This window comes from Mesoplodon densirostris, chromosome 6 (genome assembly GCF_025265405.1).
Source record: "Mesoplodon densirostris isolate mMesDen1 chromosome 6, mMesDen1 primary haplotype, whole genome shotgun sequence".
NCBI lineage: Eukaryota > Metazoa > Chordata > Mammalia > Artiodactyla > Ziphiidae > Mesoplodon > Mesoplodon densirostris.
The window spans coordinates 113,453,415-113,477,371 of NC_082666.1; the positions used below are offsets into that span (position 1 = coordinate 113,453,415).

At 36.4% G+C, this 23,957-nt stretch overlaps 1 protein-coding gene across 4 annotated transcripts in view; it reads left to right on the top strand.

The window, feature by feature from the left end:
- AUH (AU RNA binding methylglutaconyl-CoA hydratase) overlaps positions 1-23,957 on the top strand; it is a 162,862-nt gene that overhangs the window by 25,094 nt on the left and 113,811 nt on the right. The window lies entirely within an intron of this gene.

A 23,957-nucleotide genomic window follows, 5' to 3' on the forward strand; every position in this document is an offset into this window, starting at 1 on the left:
TTTTGATAGGGATTGCACTGTATCTGTAGATTGCCTTCGGTAGTATGGTCATTTTAACAATATTCTTCAAATCCATTAGCACAGTATATCTTTCCATTTGTTGGTGTTGTCTTCAACTTCTTACAGTTTTCCGAGTATAGGTCTTTTACCTCCTTGTTTAGATTTATTCCTAGATATTTTTGATGCAGTTGTACATGGGATTGTTTTCTTAACTTCTCTTTCTGATAGTTTGTTGTTAGTTTATAGAAAGGTAACAGATTTCAGTATATTCATTTTGTACCCTGCAACTTTATTGAATTCACTGATGAGTTCTAATAGTTTTTTGGTGGTGTCTTTAGGACTTTCTATATATAGTATCATGTCATCTACAAACAGTGACAGTAAATTTCTTTACATCTATTCTCCTCAGTTCACTGAACAGCTTTATGATCTATCTTGAACTGTTTATCAGATAGTTTGCTTATCTCCACTTTTCTTAATTCTTCTGGCATTTTAATTTGTTTCTTTGAAACGTATTCCTTTGTTGCCTCATTTTTCTTAGTTCTCTATTTTTATTTCTGTGTATTAGGTAGGTTGGTTACATTTCCTGATCCTGGATAAGTAGCATTATGTAGGCAATGTCCTATGGGGTCCAGCAGCACACTCCCCTCTGGTCACCAGAGCTGTATGTTCTAGGGATGTTCCCTATGTGGCAGGGCTAACTACTGTGCTGGTAGGTGGTGCTGGCCTCTGGCCTGGTTGGCTGCCAGGCTCTGCCTCATGGGTGGGGTTGGGTTCTGGGGCAGCTGGTTTCAGGGCCAGGTTGTCCTAGGGCTTGTACCAGCCTGCTGGTAAGTGGTGCTGTAAAAAATCTTTCTTATGCCCATTTGTAGTCAGTCTTTTCCCTTATTCTGACCCCCTTAAAACACTGATCTCGTTGCTCTTACCATAGTTTTTCCTCTTCTAGCATGTCCCACATATGGAATCATTCTATAGATGGCCTTTTGTATCTGGCTTCCTTCACTTAGCATAATGCTTTGAGATTCACCCATGATATATATTTCAGTAGTTTCACTTTATTGCTGAGTATGATTTTTATTATATTGCTGAGTATTCATTTTATATGCTGAGTAGTCCATTGCATAGATATACCACAATTTGTTTACCTGTTCAGCAGTTAATGGTCATCTGGATTTTTCCAATATTTTGGCTTTTATAAATACCGCTTCCATGAACAGTGACATATAAGTCATTTTGTGAACATGTTTTCATTTCTCTTGGATAAATACTTAAGAGTGGAATTATTGGGTTTTATAATAACTGTACCTTTTATTTTGTAAGAAACTCCTACTGTTTCCTAGCCATTTTGCATTCCTGCCAGCAATGTATGAGCCTTCCAGGTGTTCCACATCCTTGTCAACACTTGATATTGTCAGTTTTTAATTTTAAACAACCTAATGGGTATGTAGTTATATTCAATATATAATTGTGGTTTTAGATATCATTTCTCTAATGAGTAATGATTTTGAGCATCTTTTCTGGTGCTTTTTTGTCACCTGTATATCTTTTTTGGAGAGTGTTTATTCAGATCTTTTGCCCATGTTTTAATAGAAATAAAAGTTGAATTGGTTATAGAGTTTCTAATATATTCTTAATACAAGACCTTTTGCAGATACATGTTTTTTAAGTATTTTTTTTTTTGCTCTTTGGCTTGTCTTTTTCTTAACAGTTTGTTTTGAAGAACAAAAGTTTTTCAGTTGAAGTGCAATTTACTCAATTTGTTTTCTTTTATGGTTTGTTTCTCTTTTGTGACCTAAGAAATCTTGTCCTACTCCAAAGTCACAAAGACTTTCTCACACTATGTTTTCTTTCAGAATGTTTTTAGTATTTACATTTTATATTTAAATCTATGATGCATTCTTAGTTAATTTTTGTTGCAAGGTGTGGATTTAGGTAATGCGGTATAATAAAATATGTATTTGATTTTTGCCTTGGGTGTCTGGCACAGAGCTCCTAAAATCCTGGGAATTTCTCTGGCATAATAGGAGTATCTTTTTCAAGTGAATGAGATGGTTCAAAGCAGGAGCCTTAGATAACTTTAAGATGGGGCTGGTTGACAGAAAAATCAATCATGGGATTAGAGGGTTAGAACTTTCAGCCCCAGTCCTCCAACTTTGAGAAAGTAGAGGGGCCAAAGATTGAGTTCAGTTACCACTGTCCAATGATTTAATCAATTGTGCCTATAGAGTGAAAACTCCATAGAAACCTATAAACAATGGGGTTTGGGGGAATTACCAAGTTGGTGAATGCATGGAAGTGTTGGGAGGGTGAAACCTTTGTGTCCCTCCTCCCCCGTACCTTGCGCCATATATCTCTTCCATTTGGCTGTTCCTGAGTTGTATTTTAATAATAAAGTGGTAAATGTAAGTAAAGTGATTTCTTAAATTTTGTGAGTTATTCTAATGAATTATTGAATCTGATGAGGGGTTTGTGGGGAACTCTTGAATTTATAGCTGGTTGGTCAGAAGTATGGGTGATCTCTGGGACTTATAACTGGCATCTAAAGTGAAAGAAGTCTTATGGGACTGAGCCTTTAACCTGTAGGGTCTATGCTAATTTAGGGCGTTAGCATCGGAATTGAATTGAATTGTTGGACATCCAGTTGGTGTCAGAGAATTAGTGAATTGGTGTAGGGGACTCCTCCCCCCCCGCCCCCCCAGCATTTAGTGTCAGGAATAGGATTTGCTAGACTGACTCATAGACCTCAGGGAAGTGCTTTATTTACTATTACTGGTTTATTATAAAGGCTACACCTCAGGAACAGCCAAAATGGTAGAATTCATAGGGCAAGATTGGGCTGGAGGGGGTTAAGGAGCTTCCATGCCCTCTTGGACATGACACCCTCCCAAACATGTGTTCAATAGTCTGGAAGCTTCTTGAACCCAATTGTTAATGGGTTTTATGTAGGTTTCATTACATAGCCACAGTTGATTAAATCATTGGCCATAAGTGATTGAACTCAATCTCTGGTTCCTCTACCCTCCCCAGAGACTGAGGGGTAGGGATAAAAGTTCCAACCTCTAATCATGGCTTGGTCCTTCTGGTGACCAGCCTCCATCCTAAAACTATTAAGGGGCCCTCTAGCAGTTATCTCATTAACATAAGCTCAGGTATGGTTGAGAGGGGCTCAGTATGAATAAAAATAGAAAATAGTTCTATAACTCAGGAAATTCCAAGGGTTTTAAGAGCTCTGTGCCAGGATCCCATGACAAAGACCAAATATATTTTTATTATATATTATAAAGTATATCCAATTCTTTCAGCACCATTTATTGAAGACTAACTTTTCATCCATTGAATTATCTTAGGACCTTTCTAAAAAAATCAGTTGACCATATATGTTTGAATTATACCCAGGCTCTCTATGCTCTTCACTGTCTCAATTACTGTGTACAGTCTTGAACATGCTTGGCTAAATTTATTCCTAAATATTGCATATTTTTGATGATACTGTAAAGTGACATTTCTTAATTTAGACTCCTGATTTTTATTGCTAGGCTGTGGAAATACAGTTGTTTTTTATATGTTGACTGTATCCTGCAACCATCTTAAACTCACTTTTTAGTTCTAGGAATTTTTTTTGTAGATTCCTTGGGATTTTCTATGTAGATATTCAAGTCATCTGCAAATAAAAAGACAGTTTTACTTCTTCCTTTCCATTATGTTGGCCTTTTTTTTTATTCTTACTACATCAGTTAGGACCTTTATTACAGTGTTTAATAAAAGTGGTGAGAATGTTAAGGGGAAGGCATTTAGTCTTTCACCACTAAGTATAATTTAGCTGTAGTTTTTTCACTTACGTACTTTACTAGGGTGAAAAAGTTTCTATTCCCAATTTTGTGAGGGTTTTTTTGTTTGTTTTCTAAATCATGAATGGGTGTTGAATTTTATCAAATCTTTTTTTGTTTTGCTTTTATTAAGATGATCATATAGTTTTTCAGTCTTTTAATATGGTGAATTGATTGATCTTCAAATATGAAACAACCTTGTATTCCTGGAATGCACCCTTCTTGATCATGATATATTATTGCTTTTATATATTGCCAGATTTGGTTTGCCAAAATTTTGTTGAGGAATTTTGCAACTTTGCTCATAAGGGAAATTTGTTTGTAACTTTCTTTTCTTGCAATGTTTGTGTCTGTTTTTGGTGTCAAGGTATTGCTGGTCTCATAAAATGAATTGGAAAATGTTGCAATTTTGTTTCTTCTATTTTGCTGGAAGAACTTGTGTAGAATTGATATTATTTCTTTGGTAAAAAGCACCAACAAAACCGTCTGGTCTAGGAGTTTTCTTTGTGGGAAGATTTTTAACTATGAATTTAATTTCTTTAGTAGATATAGGACTATTCAAGTGATCCATTTCTTTTTTAAGTTTTGATAAATTATGTCTTTTAAGGAAATCATCTGTTTTATCCAAGTTTCCAAATTTATTGGCATGAAGTTGTTCATAATATTCACTTATTATCCTTTTAACGTCTGTTGAATCTAAATATAGTGATGGTTCCTTTTTCATTTTTGATATTGATAATTCATGTCTTTTTTCTTAAAAGTTCTGTCAGAACATTTATTATTTTTCTTGATCCTTTCAAAGAACTGGCTTTGGTTTCATTGATTTTTTTTTCTTTTCTGTTTCCTATTTCATTAATTTCTTTATTATTTTCTTTCCTCTATTTTCTTTGGGTTAAATTTACTTCTCATTTTATAGCTTTTTAAGGTGGAATCTTAGATCATTGATTTTAGTTCTTTCCTAATACAAACTTTTAGTAGTATAATTTTAATTTCTTCATTTCAGCATGCCAGAGATGCCATTAAAAATGACTCAGAGTACTCATGGCCTTTTTGTGGAACTAATAATTATTGGTTGTTGCTAATTCATTTCTGACCTTATTTCCATTTAAAAAAATACTACCGAAATAATCTTTTATGTTCTGTAGATATTATTTTCTTTTTAAAAAACAGGAAGTATATGTTAGTAATAACCTGCTGACTCATCTCTCTGCTTCCATTCTTGCCTCACTATATGTAGTACATTCCCCACAGTGCAGCCCAAGTAATCTAAAAAATAATCACTTCATTCCCCTACTTCAAATAATTCTCAGAAATAAAGTGTGAATCACTTCATTCCCCTACTTCAAATAATTCTCAGAAATAAAGTGTGATGGGCTGAATAGTGACTCCCAAAGACGTCCATGTCCTAATCCCTGAAACCTGTGTATGTGTGATCTTACAATGCAAAAGGGACATCACAGATATGAATAAATATAAGATCTTGAAATGAAGAGGTTATCCTGGATTATGTAGTGGGGCCAATATAAAGACAAGGTTCTGTTTAAGAGAGAGGCAGGAGGATTAGAATTTGAGAAGAGAAATGAGGATGGGAAGAAGTTTGCAGGGAAGAGGCCCTGAGCCAAGGAATGTGGACAGCTTCTGGAAGCAGGGAAAGGCAAGGAAACTCATTCTCTGGAGCCTCAGGAATACAACCCTGCCAACCCATTTTAGACTTCTGACCTAGAACTGTAGGATAATTCCACTAAGGTTGTAGTTATTTGCAGGGAAACTGATAGCAAATGTATAAGGTCTTGCTGCTCTGGCTGCCTCACCTTCTCCTGCTCCATCTCTCACCTTTCTTGCCCTTGTCCATCCCACTTGGTCCTGCAGCCCTTGTTCTCTGTGAGACAACGCTCATTCTCCTCTCAGGCTACTCAGTGTTCCCTTTGCTTGGTCTCTGCTCAAATGTCATCTCCTTAGAGAGTTGTTACCTTGCCATTTTAACCAAAACAGGCCTCCTTACTTCTCACCCTCTGTTACATTTTCCTATTTTAGCCTTGTCTTTGTACTTCTTAGTTCCTGAATTTATTTTTTACTTGTTTATTATCAATCTGCTTCTTCTGCAGATAAGCTCATTCCCTGGAATTGGGGCAGGTGCCCATTATCAGAAGAGTGCCTAGTCCATTGACAGATAGTTCATGGGATGAAGAACTGAAAAATTTTGGTTGTTGAGAAAGTAACGTTGGCAAAGATTAAATAAAACAAGCTTATTTTTGGATCCAGTACATATACACGTGGCTTATAGGATGAAGAGACAGCTGGCCTTGGCTGTTCTCCCTTAGCCCTCTCTCCAGGCCTGCCCAGTTAGGTCATGCAGCCTTTGGTGGGGAGGGGGCATTGGAAGGTACTGAAGGCCACAAGAGGTCCACAGTGTAGAAGGCCCCTCTTCTACAGGGGAGGGGCCAGGGGAGTATAAAATTAGCCCATGACTCTGGGTCAGGTTAGGTAGAGCACCAGCAGCTAGAAAGGCAGAGCTGGAAATATTAGAAAGAAAACTGAATTTGTATCAGTCTGCTTCTGGCAATTGATATTTAGCACAGTTTGCTTTCTGAGAGGGTCCCTTGGGAGCCAGAGTTAGTCTAGACTAGGGTTAGGGAAACTTTTTCGTAAAAGGCCAGATATTTTAGGCTTTGTGGACCTCTTACAGTCTTTGTCATACTTTATTTAAAAAAAATCAAAAAAAATTTTTTACAGTGCTTTAGAAAAAAGTAGAGTGTTTTTAGCTTGAGAGCTAAGCAACAACTGGGTGCAGAGTGGTCTGCAGGCTGTACTATTCTTACCCCTGGTCCAGACTTGATTCCTTTTTCTCCTCTGCTTGGCTGAGTCCATTTCCTGAGACCTGGCCCCTCACCTGTAGCTGGAGAAGCTAGGCTGAGTTCCGCTGAGCTCCACAGGAAGATGTTAAGCTGCCTGACCTGTGGAAGCTGTGTTGTGTCTCTTAACATACTTTAAGAAAAAGTGCCTTTTTCTCTTGCGCAATTGATGAATGATCCTGCAGACAACTCTGCAAGTCACAGTTGTACAAATATTTTGTTCACTGATATCATCATTTGGAAGAATGCTAGATTTGAAGGCCACTACCAGTTAGGATTATTTTGAGGTTTAAGGTTCCTGGAAACCTCCTGATTAGAATTTCCATTGAATAACTTAGGACTTTGGAGGGCAAAATAAGGTTTGAGAGATGGAGGTAGTCAGTATTTTCATATTCTCTAGAATAAAAATAAAGCCAACATGATTAACACATTAAGTAACAATATAATTTATTCATTTTAGTATCTGTAATAGTATTATAGACTTGTTATCTCTTCCTAACTGTAAACCTCTGGTCATTCTCCTTTTGAATTCTATGAAATACTTCTGTAAATTGGTTTTGTTTTTCTACAGATAGGACAGCCCTTACTGGGTGTCTTTCTTAAAGTGCTGCTTTGTTCTAGCAAGCAGTTATTCTCCTGGAGGATCTGCTTGACCCTTTTGAGGCTTGTTTTAAAAGTTTCTGATGTCTTTACTAAATGCCTGGGGTGTTCTGTACATTTTCTTGCTTCTTGCTGGTCATACGTGAACATCAGGAGTTGTTCAGACCACAGCTCCCTGTTGATGTTCTTTCTTTGATAATTACCTATGAAATGATAATTGCCTCAGTTTAAAGCTTAAGGGAACCCCATGCAGATTATTAGAGCTCTCTCTGTGAGAGGCTCTCTCCTCTCTGGTTCCCTGTCCTGCAAATTCCAGCCACCCAGCCTCCCCTGCCCTCTCATGTCAGTGTATCAGCAAGACCAGTGTTGTTCTGTTTAGATCTCCCTGCCTTGCACCCCAGCCTGTAAAGTGCCTTCAGAAAGAAAGCTGGAACAGTCAGTGGGCTCCCAGATCAGTCTGTCACTACCTGTTGATCAACATCTGAAAGATATTTCATATATATTGAATGAAGAAGGGCTAGTAGTCCAGTACCACTCACTCCCCATAGTCAGAGATGGAAGTCTCCAGTTCCTTAAATGGGGAATGGTATTTAAGAACCAACATCTGGGCACTAAACATGCTCATTGTTCCTTGAGTGTCTTCTTCTTGGCCCTTTTACTGGGCAGAGCTAAGAAATATGTAGATAAATAAATTAGATTTTATATATATATATATATATATATATATACACACACACACACACATACTTATGTCAAGGTCTGTATTTATACATTGAAAGCCATGAGTTCATACTGATAACTCCATTTCCAGTTCACCACAGGATTCATTCTCATTCTCTCCTATTCTGTATATGTATTATATACAGTATATTTACTCAATTGCTCAGTCCTGTTGTAATGCAGAAAATAGTTTCAAAATTGCTGATCCATACCACTGTGATAAACACACTTTCTAACTAGAGTTTGATAGAGTATTTATGTCTTTAGACTGAGGGTATAGAGTAAAAATACTGTGTTAAAAAGTTATTTACATTATTTCCCCTTCAGTTAATTACGTTTGATTCATATGAAGTAAAATTAGATTTCCTCACTCTTGTTTGAGTATGTGAAGTATCAATACAATTTCAAAAGTCGAAACTATTCATGGAAGTGTCACTACTCACTTCCTCCCTCTAATCCCTTCCGATTCCCACCCTTGAGGGTGTTAATGAATCTCATTAGTTTCTAGTTTATCCATCATATGTTTCTTTTGCAAAATTAAGGATGTACTTGTTTACCTGTTTCCATTCTTGCACAAGTAGGATTCTGTACGTACTCTTTTGCACTTTACTTTTTTTCAGTTAACAATATATCCTAGAAATCATTCCATATTAGTTCGTAGAAGTGTCATGATAGCTAGAAGTGGGTTAATGAGGCTTTCTGAAGATGGAGATACTCTCCCAGTTTGCTTGCTGATGAAACTGATACTGATCCTGTTGAGAGGGAGAAATGACATGACTTTAGAAGAGAAGCCATCAAGGACTTCCCTGGTCATCCAGTGGTTAAGACGCCGTGCTTCCATTGTAGGGGGCGCGGGTTCCATCCCTGGTGGGGGAGCTAAGATCCCACATGCCATGCGGTGCAGCTTAAAAAAAAAAAAAAGAAAAAGAAAAAAGAAGTCTTCAAGCAAGCCAGGGGTCCTGGGATGCTGGGCATAATGGAGGTTTTGGGTTTTGGTTGGTGAAAGGACACTTCACTGTGGGGAAGAATGAAGCTCTGTTTATTAGAGCCTTGAATTCTGATAAAATCCTTTTCTTTAAATGGGGAGTTGCTATAAATTACTTTGAGGAAAATTTGCTATATAGATTTTAAAAAACTAAATTTTTTTAGAGCAGTTTTGGGTTCACAGCAAAATTGAGGGGAAAGTACAGAGATTTCCAATATACCCCCTGCCTCCACTTACGAATAGCCTCTCTCATTAGCAACATCCTCCACCTGAGTGGTACATTTGTTACAATTGATTAACCTACATGGTTACAAGTGAGTAACTTTACACAAGGGTTCACTCTTGGTGTTGTGCATTCTGTGGGCTTAGACAGATGTAAAATGAAATGTATCCACCATTATGGTATCATACTTAGTATTTTCACTGCCCTGAAAGTCCTCTGTGCTCTGCCTGTTCATCCCCTTCACCCTCACAACCGCTGATCTCTTTACTGTCTTCATGCTTTTACCTTTCCCAGAGTGTCCTATAGCTGTTATCATACAGTATGCAGCTTTTTCAGATTGTCTTCTTTCACTTAGTACTATTCATTGACATTTTCTTCATGTCGTCTCATGCCTTGATAGCTCATTTCTTTTTATTGCTGAATAATATTCCACTGTATAGATGTATCACAATTTGTTTATCCATTTACCTACTGAAGGACACCTGGGTTGCTTCCAAGTGTTGGTGATTGTGAATAAAGCTACTGTACACAACTGTGTGCAGATTTTTAAGTGGACATAGTTTTCAATTCCTTTGGGTAACTGCCAAGGAGCATGATTGCTGGATCGTATGGTAAGATTCCGTTTAGTTTTATAAGAATTTACCAAACTGTCTTCCAAAGTGGCTGTACCATTTTGCCTTCCTACTGGCAATGAAAGAGAATTTCCATTGCTCTACATCCTTGCCAACATTTGGTGTTGTCAGTGTTCCAGATTTTGGCTATTCTAACGAGTGTGTAGTGGTATCTCTGTTGTTTTAATTTGCATTTCTGTGATGACATATATGTGGAGCATCTTGTCATAGGCTTATTTACCATGTACATATCTTCTTTGGTGAGGTGTCAAGGTTTTGGGCTCAGTTTTTAAATGAATTGTTTTTTCTTATTGTTGAGTTTTAAGAGTTCTTTGTATATTTTAGGTAATATTCCTTTGTCGGATGTGTGTTTTGCAAACAGTTTGTCCCAGTCTGTTGCTTGTCTTCTCATTCTCTTGACTTTGTGTTTTGCATAGCATAAATTTTTCGTTTTAATGAAGTCCAGCTTATCCATTATTTCTTTCAAGGATTGTGCCTTTGATGTCACATCTGTACATTGAATTTATAGATCAAATTGGGGAGAACCGACATCTTAACCATACTGAGTTGTCCTATCCATGAACATGGAATATCTCTCCGCTTATTTAGTTCTTCTTTGATTTTTTTCCATAAGTTTTGTAGTTTTCCTTGTGTGGATCTTGTACATATTTTGTTAGATTTATATCTAAGTGTTTCATTTTTTGAGATGCTGATGTAAGCATTTTTAATTTCAAATTTCACCTGTTTATTGTTGATATATAGAAAAGCAGTTGATTTTTATAATTTAGCCTGAATTCTGCAACCTTGGTATAATTGCTTATTAGTTCCAGGAATTTTTTTGTTGATTATTTTGGATTTTCTATGTAGTAGACAATCATATCATCTGAACAATGACAGTTTTATGTCTTCCTTCCCAGTCTGTATTACCTTTTATTTCCTTTTCCTGCCTTATTGCATTAATAAGGACTTCCAGTATGACATTGAAAAGGAGTGCCTTTTACCTGATCGTAGTGCAGAAACTTCTAGTGTCTCATCCTTAATTATGATGTTAGCTGTAGGTGTTTAATAAATATTCTTTATCAAGTTGAGGAAGTTCCCTTATATTCCTAGTTTATTGAGATTGGGTATCATGAATGGGTATTAAATTTTGTCAGATGCTTTTCTTGCATTTATTAATATGATCATGTAATTTTTTTTTAAGCCTGCTGATGTGATGGATTCTTTTAATTGATTTTTGAGTGCTGAGCAGCCTAGTATACCTGGGATAAATCCCACTTCGTTGTGTTGTTTAATTCTTTTTATACACTGTTGGTTTCAGTTTGCTAATACTTTGTTGAGGATGTTTGCATCTGTGTTCATGAGAGATACGGGTTTGTAGTTTTCTTGTAATGTCCTTCTGGTTTTGGTATTAAGGTGTTGCTGGTCTCATAGAATGAGTTAGGAAGTATTCCTTATGCTTCTGTACTCTGAAAAAGATTGTAGAAAATTGGAATACAGTTAACCCTTGAACAACACGGTTTTGAACTGTACAGATCCACTTATACACAGATATTTTTCAGTAGTAAATAGTAAAGCCCTATGTGGTCTGTGGTTGGTTGAATCCATGGATGCATAGGAACTGTGGGTCCAGAGGGCTGACTATAAATTATACACAGATGAACCTCTGTGTTGTTCAAGGGTCAACTGTAATTTCTTCCTAAAATTTTTGGTAGAAATTTACCACTGAACCCTTGTGGACCTGGTGCTTTCTGTTTTGGAAGGTTATTTATTGATTCAATTTTTTAAATAGACATAGTTACATTCAGATTATCTGTTTCTTCTTGTGTGAGTTTGGGCAGTTTGCATCTTTAAAGGAATTGGTTCATTTCATATAGCTTATCAAATTTGTGGGCATAGAATTGTTCATAGTATTTTTTTTTGTTATTCTTTTAACATCTGTTAAATCATTTGTGTCCTCTTTCCTTTTTCCTTCATAAGTATGGCTAGAAGCTTATTTATTATATTGATCTTAAGGAACCAGCTTTTTTCTTGTTGTTGATTTTCTCTGTTGTTTTTTGTTTTCAATTTCCTAATTTCTGTTTTATTATTATTTCTTTCTTCTGCTTACTTTGGATTTGACTTGCACTTTTTCTAGTGTATTGATTTTAGATATTCTTTCATAACATATGCATTCAGTGGTGTATAAAATTTCCTCTAAGCACTGCTTTTTCTGTATACCACAGATTTCGATAAATTGTGTTTTCATTTTCATTTACTTCAAAATATTTTAAAATTTCTCTTAAGATTTCTTTTATTTATTTATTCATTTATTTTTATTGAATGAAATTTTTTAAAAATTCTATAGTGCTTGAGATTTCTTCTTTGACTCGTATTATTTAGAAGAGTGTTGTTTAATCTCTGAGTGTTTTGGGATTTTCCAGTTATTTTTCTGTTCTTGATTTGTTGTTGAATTCTCTTGTGGACTGAGAGTAGACATTGTATGATTACTTTTCTTTAAAATTTGTTAAGGTGTGCTTTATGGCCCCAAATGGGGCCTATCTTGGTGAATGTTCCATGTGAGCTTCAGAAGAATGTGTATCCTGCTGTTGTTGGATGAAGTAGGCTATAAATGTCAGTTATATCCAGTTGATTGATGGTGTTGTTGAGTTCAATTACATTTGTACTGGTTTTCTGCTTACTGGATCTGTCCATTTCTGATAGAGATATATTGAAATTTTAATTATGATAATGGATTCTTCTGTTTTTCCTTTCAGTTCTATCAGTTTTTGCCTCACGTAGTTTGATACTTGGTTGTTATATGTGTTAAGGATTGGTATGTGTTCTTGGAGATTTGACCCCTTTATCATTACATAATGTCCTTCTTTATTGCTGATAGCTTTCTTGGCTTTGAAGTATGTGTGTCTGAAATTAATATAACTATTGCTTTCTTTCGATTAGTGTTAGCATGGTATGTTTTTCTCTATCCATTTACTTTTAATTTATATGTGTGTTTATATTTAAAGTGGATTTCTTGTAGTCATATGTAGTTCAGTGTTTTTTTTTATCAGCTCTGACAACCTCTGTCTTTTTATTGCTGCATTTAGACATTGATATTGAGTGATCATTGATATAGCTGAATTAATATCTACCATATTAGTTACTGTTTTCTATTTGTTGCCCTTGTTCTTTGTTCCTTTTTATTTCTTCTCTTTTTTGCCTTTTGTGGTTTTCAGAAGGCATTGAGCATTTTATGTAACTCCATTTTCTCTCATTTCTTAGCATGTCAGTTATATTTCCTTTTTTTACTTTTTTTATTGTTGCTCTAGAGTTTGCAATATACATTTATGGTTAATCTAAGTCCACTTTCAAATAATACTGCTTTATGGGTAGTATGATACATTATAATAACAAAATAATCCTAATTCTTCCCTTCCATCCTTTGTAGTAGCTATTGTTTCTCTTGTATACGTTTATACACATATAGGCACACATACACATATATATGTAAGATATATCCATAGGCAAACATAATCAAATACTATTATTATTTTGAACACATTGTTACCTGTTAGGTCAATTAAGAATAAGAAAAGTAAAAGTTTTTATTTTACCTTCACTTATTCTTCTTTGATGCACTTTCTTTATGTAGTTACAAGTTTCTGACTATATAATTTTCCTTCCCTCTAAAGAACGTTTTTAAAAAATATTTCTTGCAAGGCAGGTCTGTTGGCAACACATTTCCTCAGTTTTTTTTTTATCTGATAAAGTTTTTTAAATAAATGTATTTATTTTATTTGTGGCTGCATTGGGTCTTTGTTGCTGTGCGTGGGCTTTCTATAGTTGCAGCAAGTGGGGGCTACTCTTCGTTGTGGTGCGTGGGCTTCTCATTGCAGTGGCTTCTTTTGTTGTGGAGCACTGGCTCTAGGCATGCGGGCTCAGTAGTTGTGGCTCACGGGCTTTAGAGAGGCACAGGCTTAGTACTTGTGGCGCACAGGCTTAGTTGCTCCACGGCATGTGGGATCTTCCTGGACCAGGGCTTGAACCTGTGTCTCCTGCATTGGCAGGCAGATTCTTAACCACTGCACCACCAGGGAAGCCCCTCCGATTAAGTTGTTATTTCTCCTTCGCTTTTGAAGGATAATTTCACAGGTACAGGATTGTAGGTTTGGTATTCTTGTTCTCTCAACACTTTAAATATTTCACTCCACTCCTTGCTTGCATGGTTTCTGAGGAGATGCCAGATGTAATTCTTATCTTTGTTCTTTTATAGGTAAGATGTATTTTTCCTCTGGCTTCTTTCAGAATTTATGTTTGACTTTTGGTAGTTTGAAAATATGCCTAGGTAGTTTTTTTTAATTTGTTGTTTGCTTGGTTTTTGCATTGGTGTTCTTGGTGTTCTCTGCCTGGTTTTCGCTGAGCTTTCTGGATCTGTGGTTTGGTGTCTGACATAAATCTGGGGAAATTCTCAGTCATTATTGTTCCAGATGTTTCTTATGTTTCTTTTTCCCTTTTTTCTCCTTTTGGTATTCCCATTATGCACATATTGTACCTTTTGTAGTTGTCCCTCAGTCCTTTGATGTTGGTGTTTTTGTTTTTGTTTTTTGTTTTTCAGTCTTTGTTCCCTTTTTCAGCTTTGGAATCTACTGTGACATCCTCAAGCTCAGAGATTGCTTCCTCAGCTCTGTCCTGTCTACTGAGAAGATCATCAAAGCCAGTGTTCATTTCTTTTGAAAAGTTTTTAATCTCTAGCATCTCTTTTTTGTTTCTTTCTTAGGGTTTCCATCTCTGCTTGCATTGCCCATCTGTTCTTGCATGCTGTCTGCTTTATTCATTATAGCCCTTAACAATTTGTTTCAAATTCCAACATGTCTGCTACGTCTGGTTCTGATGCTTGGTCTGTCTCTTTAAATTGTGTTTTTGTGGTTTGGTATGCCTTTTAATATTTTCTTGATAGCCTGACATGATATATTGGGTAAAGGCTGTGAATAGGCCTTTAGTAATGCGGTAAGGTGCTGGGGGGAGGGGAAGTGTTCTACTGTGCTATGATTAGTTCTCAGGCTTTTAGTGAGCTATGCCTCTGAACTGTGAACTTCACAAGTGTTTCTCAGGGCTTTTTTGCCCTCCTAGGTGGGACTGGATGACTAGAGTGGGCTGGAGTTTGGTATTTCCCTTCCTCCAGGTCAGTTAGGCTTTGGTTTATCAGTTTTCTCTGAAGGCAGGCCTTGTTAAGAATAGAGTGCTCTGGTATTTCAAAATGGTTCCTTTGCCCCTTCCTCTGTCAGAAGGAGGAGGGGATTTTTCTCCAGTATTTATTTTGAGAAGCTGGTTAGGCTCTTGGAGGTAAATCTCAGAAAACTGTGGGGTACCCTTAGAGTTTTTAACCCTCAGAGTTGTTCCTACTGAGCCTCCAGCAGTTCATCAGTTACAGTTCAGGTTTTCTGACCCTGGCACTGGTTTCCACTGCTCCTGAGTCTCTGCTCTGGTAGGTTGCGATTCTCTGTATCTGTCTGTTTGTTTCTTCAGTCTTGGGAGGAGTGGTTTGTCCTGTGTCCTCCTCACCTCTCTTTCAGATCCTAGAAGAGTTGTTGATTCAGTGTATTCAGCTTTTTACTTGTTGTTAGGACAGAGTGACAACTTCCAAGCTCCTTGTATGTGGAACCAGAAACTGTTAAGTCCCTGTAACTTTTTATAGATGGAAATTTTATGTTTAATTGGATAAAAGGTGGTTTCAGATCCAGGGTGAAGAAATCTAAGTTAAAAGTACTTGAGAATTGAGTGTTGCTATTAAAGTTTTAGAAGCTATGAAGGTAATAATAACAAGAAGATTATGTTCCTGAAACTTATTTGGTTCTCTCCCACACTAAACCTTGGCTAGAAATTCCCTGTAATAATTAGGGCTAACCAATGCCCTCATCAATCAATCCCATTCCTTGAGAACAGATGTAGAGTGAATCTGACCCATTGGTTATCATTTGTAATATATCATCTAGTAGATAATAAGCATCAGATGGGAATCTCTCAGCTTCAGGTTACAGAAAAATTGATTCAAGTTGACTTCAAGTACAAGGTAGTTAGGATTGCTCTAATTCAGTGATTCTGGGCTGTTATGAAATTCCTTTGGCTTCACTGTCTTCTATATGCCACCTTCATCCAGCTTGGTAGCCTGAAGCTTCAGTCGTTCAGGGCCTCCTGTCCATGTATGACCATGTTGAAATGAAGAGAAGAGAACCCTTTTGCCCAAATCCAAGCTGGAACCCTCACATTGATCTTGATGTGACTTCTCAGGGGAAGAAACTATGCCAATTTGCTATGGGAATGGATTTAACTTCTTTCAAAGTACATGGAATGTGGGAGGGGGCGGTAGAGGCAGACAACAGAACAAAAATAAGGCCACCTTTAGGAAGTGGGAGGAGGGTGGTAGATGCTAAGTAGACAGCCAGTATTCATGAGTTTTAAAATTCCTACTATAGGGCTTCCCTGGTGGCGCAGTGGTTGAGAGTCCGCCTGCCGATGCAGGGGACATGGGTTCGTGCCCTGGTCCGGGAAGATCCCACATGCTGCGGAGCGGCTAGGCCCGTGAGCCATGGCCGCTGAGCCTGTGCATCCGGAGCCTGTGCTCCGCAACGGGAGAGACCACAACAGTGAGAGGCCCCTGTACCGAAAAAAAAAAATTCCTACTATAACTGTCTTCATTAGGGTCCAACTATAAAGAAAACACATGGATTTCTTTCATTTATTCGTTTATTTATTCATCAGATTTCTTGGAGGAGAGCCTGTCATGGGCTAGGTACTATTCTAGGATCTGGGAATACAGCAGTAAGTAAGACAGAAATCACCTGCTCTTGTGGAGCCTCCATAGGCATGGGGGTAGGGGAGGCAGTGAAAAAAAAATTAACGTAAATGTGTACTGTGTCAGATGAATGCTCTGAATACAAATAAAACTGGGCAAGAAGAATGAGTTCTTGTGGCTGGCATGGGGGATTGCTGTTCCATATATGGTGAAGAGGGAAGACCTCTCTGAGAAGGAGATAAATAAGTAGAGTCCTGGAAGAAGTGAACTAGTCCTGAAGAAGTTCACTGGAAGAAGTGAACTTCCCTTGTGGATACCTGGGGAAGAGTGTTTTAGGCAGAGAGGTAAGCAAGAAAGGAGCCTGCTCTAGTAAATCTGTGTCTTTATTCCCGTCTTACCCCTAGGTTCTTCATGACTTCTTTTTTTTCCCTTAGATTCCATATATATGTGTTAGCATACGGTATTTGTTTTTCTCCTTCTGACTTACTTCACTCTGTATGACAGACTCTAGGTCTATCCACCTCACTACAATAGATAGCTAGTGGGAAGCAGCCGCATAGCACAGGGAGATCAGCTAGGTGGTTTGTGACCACCTAGAGGGGTAGGATAGGGAGGGTGGGAGGGAGGGAGACACAAGAGGGAAGAGATATGGGAACATATGTATATGTATAACTGATTCACTTTGTTATAAAGCAGAAACTAACACACCATTGTAAAGCAATTATACTCCAATAAAGATGTTAAAAAAATAAAAATAAATAAATAAATAAAATAAAATAAAAAAAGAATGGAGCCTGGAGGCATCATCACTTTGCAAGATAATGGGAGAGCAAGAAGGTTAGTATCTCTGGAGCCCAGTGGACAGATGAGTTCTAGGAGGTGATGTCACAGAAGTAGTAGTAGTCCAAGTGACATAGAATTTTCACTTCTACTTTGAGTGAAAAGAGAATCTGGGGTGTTTTAAGCTAAGGAGTGACCTGAAAAGACTTACATTTTAAAAGGCTTGCTCTGGCTGTGTGTTGAGAATAGACTGTTCCAGAACTTCTGTCTTTGATCCCCTGCAGTTAAGATCATACTTGGACCAGTGTAGTAGTGGAGGTGGTGAAAAATTGTTGGATTCTACATGTATTTTGAAGGTGGAGACATGGATTTACTGATGAAAAGGAAGGGGTATGAGGGAGAAGAATCAAGGTTGATTCTGTTTTGATCAGAACATTGGAAGGATGGGGTTAGCATTAACTGAGGAGTGGAAGAATGCAAGAGGAGCATATTCTGGGGAGGAAATTTAATAGTTGGGGCAGGGGAGGGTTTATTGTGTTTATAAGATGCATATTAGATGTTCAACTGGATATGTCTAATAGGCAGCTGAATTTAGGAGTCTGTAGTTAGTTCAGGGTAGAGGTCTGGGCTTGAGGTAAAAATTTTGACATCATTCGTATACAGGTGGTATTTAAACTTCTGAGTAAATGAAATAAGAACAAGTAAAACAGTCAATCCAGAAGATGGTTAAAAAATAGGGAGGGAGATGGAGAGAGAAAAAAAGAACTAATGGGCTAAATATCCTAAAATGCAATTGTAGAAATAAATTCAAATTTATTACCTATCATAGTGAATGTAAGTGTACTAAATTCTTGAATTAGAAGACAAGCAATGGCTGGCTTAAGAAAAGTTATCACTAAGCTGCTTATAAGAAACACCTAAAGCATAAGGACATTGAAAGTTGAAGAGTAGAAAAAGATATACCAGTCTAATACTGACTAAAACAAAGCTGGTATAACTATATTGATATCAAATGAAATAGACTTTAAAACAAATTTTTATTAGCCAGTAATTATTAGAGTTAAAGAAGGTCACTACATAATCATAAAAGATTCAATTTCCCTTGTAGATAATGATGATTCTCAGCTTTTTTTGCTGTTAGAAACAGCCTCAGAATATACAGTGCAAAAATTGATATCACCCTAAGGAAAAATGGACAAATCCACCACCATAATGGGAATTTTTAGCACTTTTCTTAGTTGATGATAGATTAAACAAGGAAAAAGTAAGTCTATAGGAGATTTGAATACGTCACTTAGTAAACTTAAACCTTATATCGTCAGAGTCCCCTAGACCCAGATTTAATTTACTAGTTTCTTTTTTGAACAATTTTGCTTGTATGGATTGATGTTTTATGACTTTCATTCTTCCTTAGAGATCTTCTGAAGAACAGAAAATTTACTTTAAAAAAGAAAATTAAAACTTCTTTTCTCTTGCAGTTACTGTATGGGTTCATTGGAACTTTTTATGAATCTAAGGTGCTGTGGGTTCTTATCTCATATCACTGTATCTTTATATTGTTAATTTCATCATCCTAGGAATAATTTTTATCATTACTTTTTAATTATTCCCAACTATGCTAAGAAAAACTAAAACAAGAAACTGGAAGAAAGATGGAATTGTCTAGAAACATGTTGTAGAGGTCAAATCATTGCTATTGCATTATCTTTTTTTTTTATTGCATTGCCTCAAGAGTTGCACATATTTTAAGAAAATATAACTGAAGTCTGGAGGTACCATGTTTGTAGTCATTCTTTTAGTTATCACAACACAGTTGAGAATTTAGAATTTTTCATTTTCCACACATAATGGTACAAGAGTAGAAAAGTTGACAGAGGAATACATTTCACAGTTATTAGATGGGTAAAATAATGGTCAAAAGAGACAGCAGACTGTAGGCCCTAATCATGATGATGAACTTGATCTTATGAGTGAAATCTTAGACTGTGAGTCATTCACATGACAATATCCTAGATGAATTTTCTTGAACTCAAGAATTGATGAGTGAGCAGTATATTTCTGTGGTTTCTATAAAGGAAGTATGGAATTTGCATCCAGTTAATCATTAGGTAGGAAGGACTTCACCATGCAATATTTTGTGTATTTTGTGACAAGAAGTTGACTATTCAGTTTTTCCAAAAAGATATGTGACATATTCTTGCATTTCATTTGATGATGTACATGAGCATTTACTTGATACAGCTTGTAATTGAAGAGTGTTGAAGGCAGGTGTGTATACAGAGGTGACAGGAAGGGACTATATGGTATAGAAAAGAAAACAAATCATTGATCATTCTGATGGATGTTTATAAATCTAAAAATGAATATTTACAATCAGGGAACAATGAATATGGCTGTCCTCAACAAGTTTATGAGCCATCCAGATTTTCAGAAGCCCAGCATTTCTACAATGCAAGTTGAAGAAGAAGAAGAAGTAATGATCATTTAGTAGAGCTATATTTGAAATCTGGAATCAGATTTTAAAAAACTATATGTCCCAGGTTCAATGTGTGTCAGTTGATGACCAGTTTCATTCAAATGATATAACCCTTTTCATATGTGTTCGTGTGTATGTGTGTGTGATAGATGTAAGTATGTGAGTGTATATATGCATACACTATGCATTTGTAGGTATGTTATATGTATAATACACATATGTGCACATACCAGGAAAATATAAAAATATATGGATTTTATGTATTTAAATTTTGACTAAAATTTCCAACTAATTTGATTTTTTATCGTCCTTTTATTTTTCTGTAAATTATTTATAAAATGACCTAAATATTAAATAAAATATTAATACAAAGAGTCTATCAGCCCAGCTGATAACGGGTTTTGATTATTTTTCCTGGCCTACTGAGGGGTAATGTCATGTACCTGTGTGGATCATTGCCCTCAGCAGTTGATGACTGTGCATCTCTTTTAAGCACACATGGAATATTCATGAAAATTAACCATCTGCTTGGCTGTAAAACCTGCACAGATTTCAAAGGCTGAATTCTGTGACTACAGGCAGTTAAGATACAAGTCATTTACAAAAGGTAATTAGAAAAAGTCCCCTACAGTGGGGAATTTAAAATAACTTCTAAATAAGTTACAGCTCAACAAAGGAATCTTAATGGAAATTAGAACATATTCAGAATTAAATTCTAACAAAATACTTTAAAAGTTGTGTAATATAGTTTAGATTGTACTTTAAGAAAGAATAAATGCTCAAGATGAATAAACTAAGACTCCAATTTTTAAAAATGACAAAAGTGACTACAGAATAAACCCAGATAGGGTAGAAGGAAAGAACTGAAGATGAACATAAACTTATGACTTGGAAAAATACACAGTAAGTAATAGGATAATAAAGTCCAAAGTTGGTCCTTCAAAAGTCAAATAGCCAAATTTCTGACAAGATTTATCAAGGGTGAGGGAATAACTAAACAATATTCAGATTGAAGAAGGATCTCATAGGTATAGACTTCACAGAGATTAATCTGGTAAGATAATATTAAGAATAACTGATGTCAGTGAATTTGAAATTTTAAGTGGAATAGGTAAATTATTAGAAAATAAAACCTAACCAAAACTGACTTAAGAAATAGAAAACCTGACTGGTCCCGTAACAGTGAAAACACTTGGTCTCCATGACTGCAGAGGAACATTCTATCCAGACATTTCATGGAACAGATAATTCCAGTCTTACATATATTCTTTGATAAATTAAAAAAAGAAAGACCCTTTCTCAGCTGCTTTTCTGAGGCTAGAATAACCCTGATACAACCACCATACAAGAGCAGTACAGTAGAGAACAGACACATCTTCTGGTTTTAGATAGACACCTCCCCAGGACACAGGGAGCATCTGTTCCATCTGGTGCTTTTTGGAGGTTAAGATGTAGATTGAGCCACCTGGAAATCCTTGCTTATCTTGACCTGAGGTTTTGGTTGGATGGAGGAGATGAAAGCCTATTTGGAGCGGGAACAAAAAAGACCAGGGTGCTTTGGATTGATAATACATGTACATAAACTGGAACAACTCTGAAATGATGACTTTGTTCACTGCACAGTAATGTTATACAAAATTGAGACATTTCATCTTTTACTACTAAGAAAAATGCAGCTTAAAGCTACCATTTCTCACCCGTTAGATGAGCAGAACTTACTAAGTGTGGCAATACCAGGCACTGGTATTGGAGCAATGCACTGCTGGTGATAATGTATGGAGGTGGAATTACTTTGGAAAAACAATTTGGTATTAACTTTTAAAGATCATTTGCAGTTCACACGACCCAGCACCTGTACTCCGAGGGAAATGACTTAAAGCAGTTATCCCCCAGACTGAGGTTGGGTTCTCCTCTAGGCATTCAGGAGATACAGATTGTTTAAAAGGGACCTTGCTGATAACTTATATGTACTTTTTTGTAGAACTTTTCAGGCTGATCTGCAGGTTAAGTTACTCTTTACCATCTTCTCTTTCATAGTTGCTCTTCTCGCACTTTACAGTAGTCAATCCTGATTTTGCCTTTTTTTGCTTCCTTGATCCAGGGAGGAAGAAAGCTCTGAATTGCTATAAAAGGGGTATTTTAAAATACTAATGTTGAGAATTTCAACTAGGATCCTATTCTTATTCTGGCAGTTTCCAATTCATTGCTTTCAGCATAATTTAAGGACAGTAAAGTTTTTATGGAATTGTTAAATGCTTCTTGATTACTATGTGATTTTTCAAGAGCTGGCTCTAAAGGAGTTGAAAGAATTGGGTGATATTGCTGAAGTATTCTAGCAATAAATGATTTTCATGCATAGATATATGAAATAATGGAAAGAGGGGAGGTCGTCTTATCTATCTCATTGAGATACATTTCCCAAAAAGTTTACTTTTAATATCTAGTTGTTATCAGATTTGTAATATATTTATGCTTCAATCAATTTTATGCTAATAATGCTTATAATTAAAAGTCAGTCCAAGGAAAACTTATAAACTTAGTGCTTCATGGTTACAGGGAATTTAATAAAAATTAATTCAGTTTATACAATATATATGTTTTGTTGCAAAGAAATGTGACAGTGGTCAAAAGAAGAATTTTAAGCATAAAAGCTGATTGCATCAGAAAAAAAATCGCAGCAAAGTGTTGTAGAAATACAACACTTTATAAAGTTGTTCATAAAGAAAATAAATGACGTAGTATTTCTTATCGTTAAGCAAGGATTTGTTTCTTGTTTTAGACATGAATGATTTTGAGAGTCAAGTCACTGTGGTATGTAGATTCCACTGGATGCATTGACAATGGTATATATCAGTTGTATTTTAAGGTGCCAGTGTTTTATAGTGCACTGCAATCCTTGCAACTATTTAAATTATGAAAAATTGTAGGCGTCAATATAAAACTGTTCAAGGGAGTGCATCATTTTTCAAAATTCTTTTCAGCTGTAATGGGAACAAAAAATGTTGAAGACCACTGACTTGGAGCATTAACTTTCAAGGGGGATGGTAACACTCATTGGGGAAGATATTAGAATTTAGGGGGGCATTTTTGCTTGTCACAATGACTGAGGGGCTTTACTGTCATTTGGTTATTGGGGGCCAAGGAAGCTAGGTATCCTGCAATGTACAACAAAGAATATTTTCATTGTTTTACATAACTTTTCTACTCACTGGACTAGTCTGCGACAAAGATAAGTAGGTAGAAATTTACTACATAGTAATCCTAAAGCATATTCAAAAGAAGGAATTTATTAAAAAAAGTCCAAGGATTTTAGGAGAGGACCATTTTAGTGGGCAATATTTAAATGAACTATATTCTCTCAGAATTGTTAAATAATATATTAACTCCATGCATTGTCTACTTAGGGTATTATGTTTCTGATGACTACATATTTAGTTGAAAAGAGTTTGCGGTAGATACTGCAAAAGCAATACAAATAATAAAAAATATGTAACTTAGAACCAAATATTACATTATCAGGAATATATGGACTACAGAGATCTTACTGAATTTTATTATACTTTCTCAGTAAGACCAGTGTGATCATACTATTTAATATTGTAACGTGGTTCACAACTTTACTTCCCTCTGCACTCTAGATTCACATTTTCCTGTTATTTTTACTCCCAAACATTTATCACTTTTTATCTTGGTTATTTATTATAATTATTTTTTAGTATCTTTTTGTCCTCCTTGTTTAGAGACATAGTGTAAGAGGAGAGGGTGGAAGACAGAAAGAGCAGCCCTTTTGAGGAGTTTGGCTTTAAAAAAAAAAGAGGAGAGAAATTGGTGGTAGCTGGAGCAGGTAATGTGTATGGAGTCAGGATTTTTTTTTTTTTTTTTCGGTACACGGGCCTCTCACTGTTGTGGCCTCTCCCGCTGTGGAGCACAGGGTCCGGACGCACAGGCCCAGCGGCCATGGCCCACGGGCCCAGCCGCTCCGCGACATGTGGGATCTCCCCGGACCGGGGCACAAACCCGTGTCCCCTGCATCTGCAAGCGGACTCTCAACCACTGCGCCACCAGGGAAGCTCGGATTTTTTTTGGTCATTTTTTTTCATTTGTTTTTTAGGCA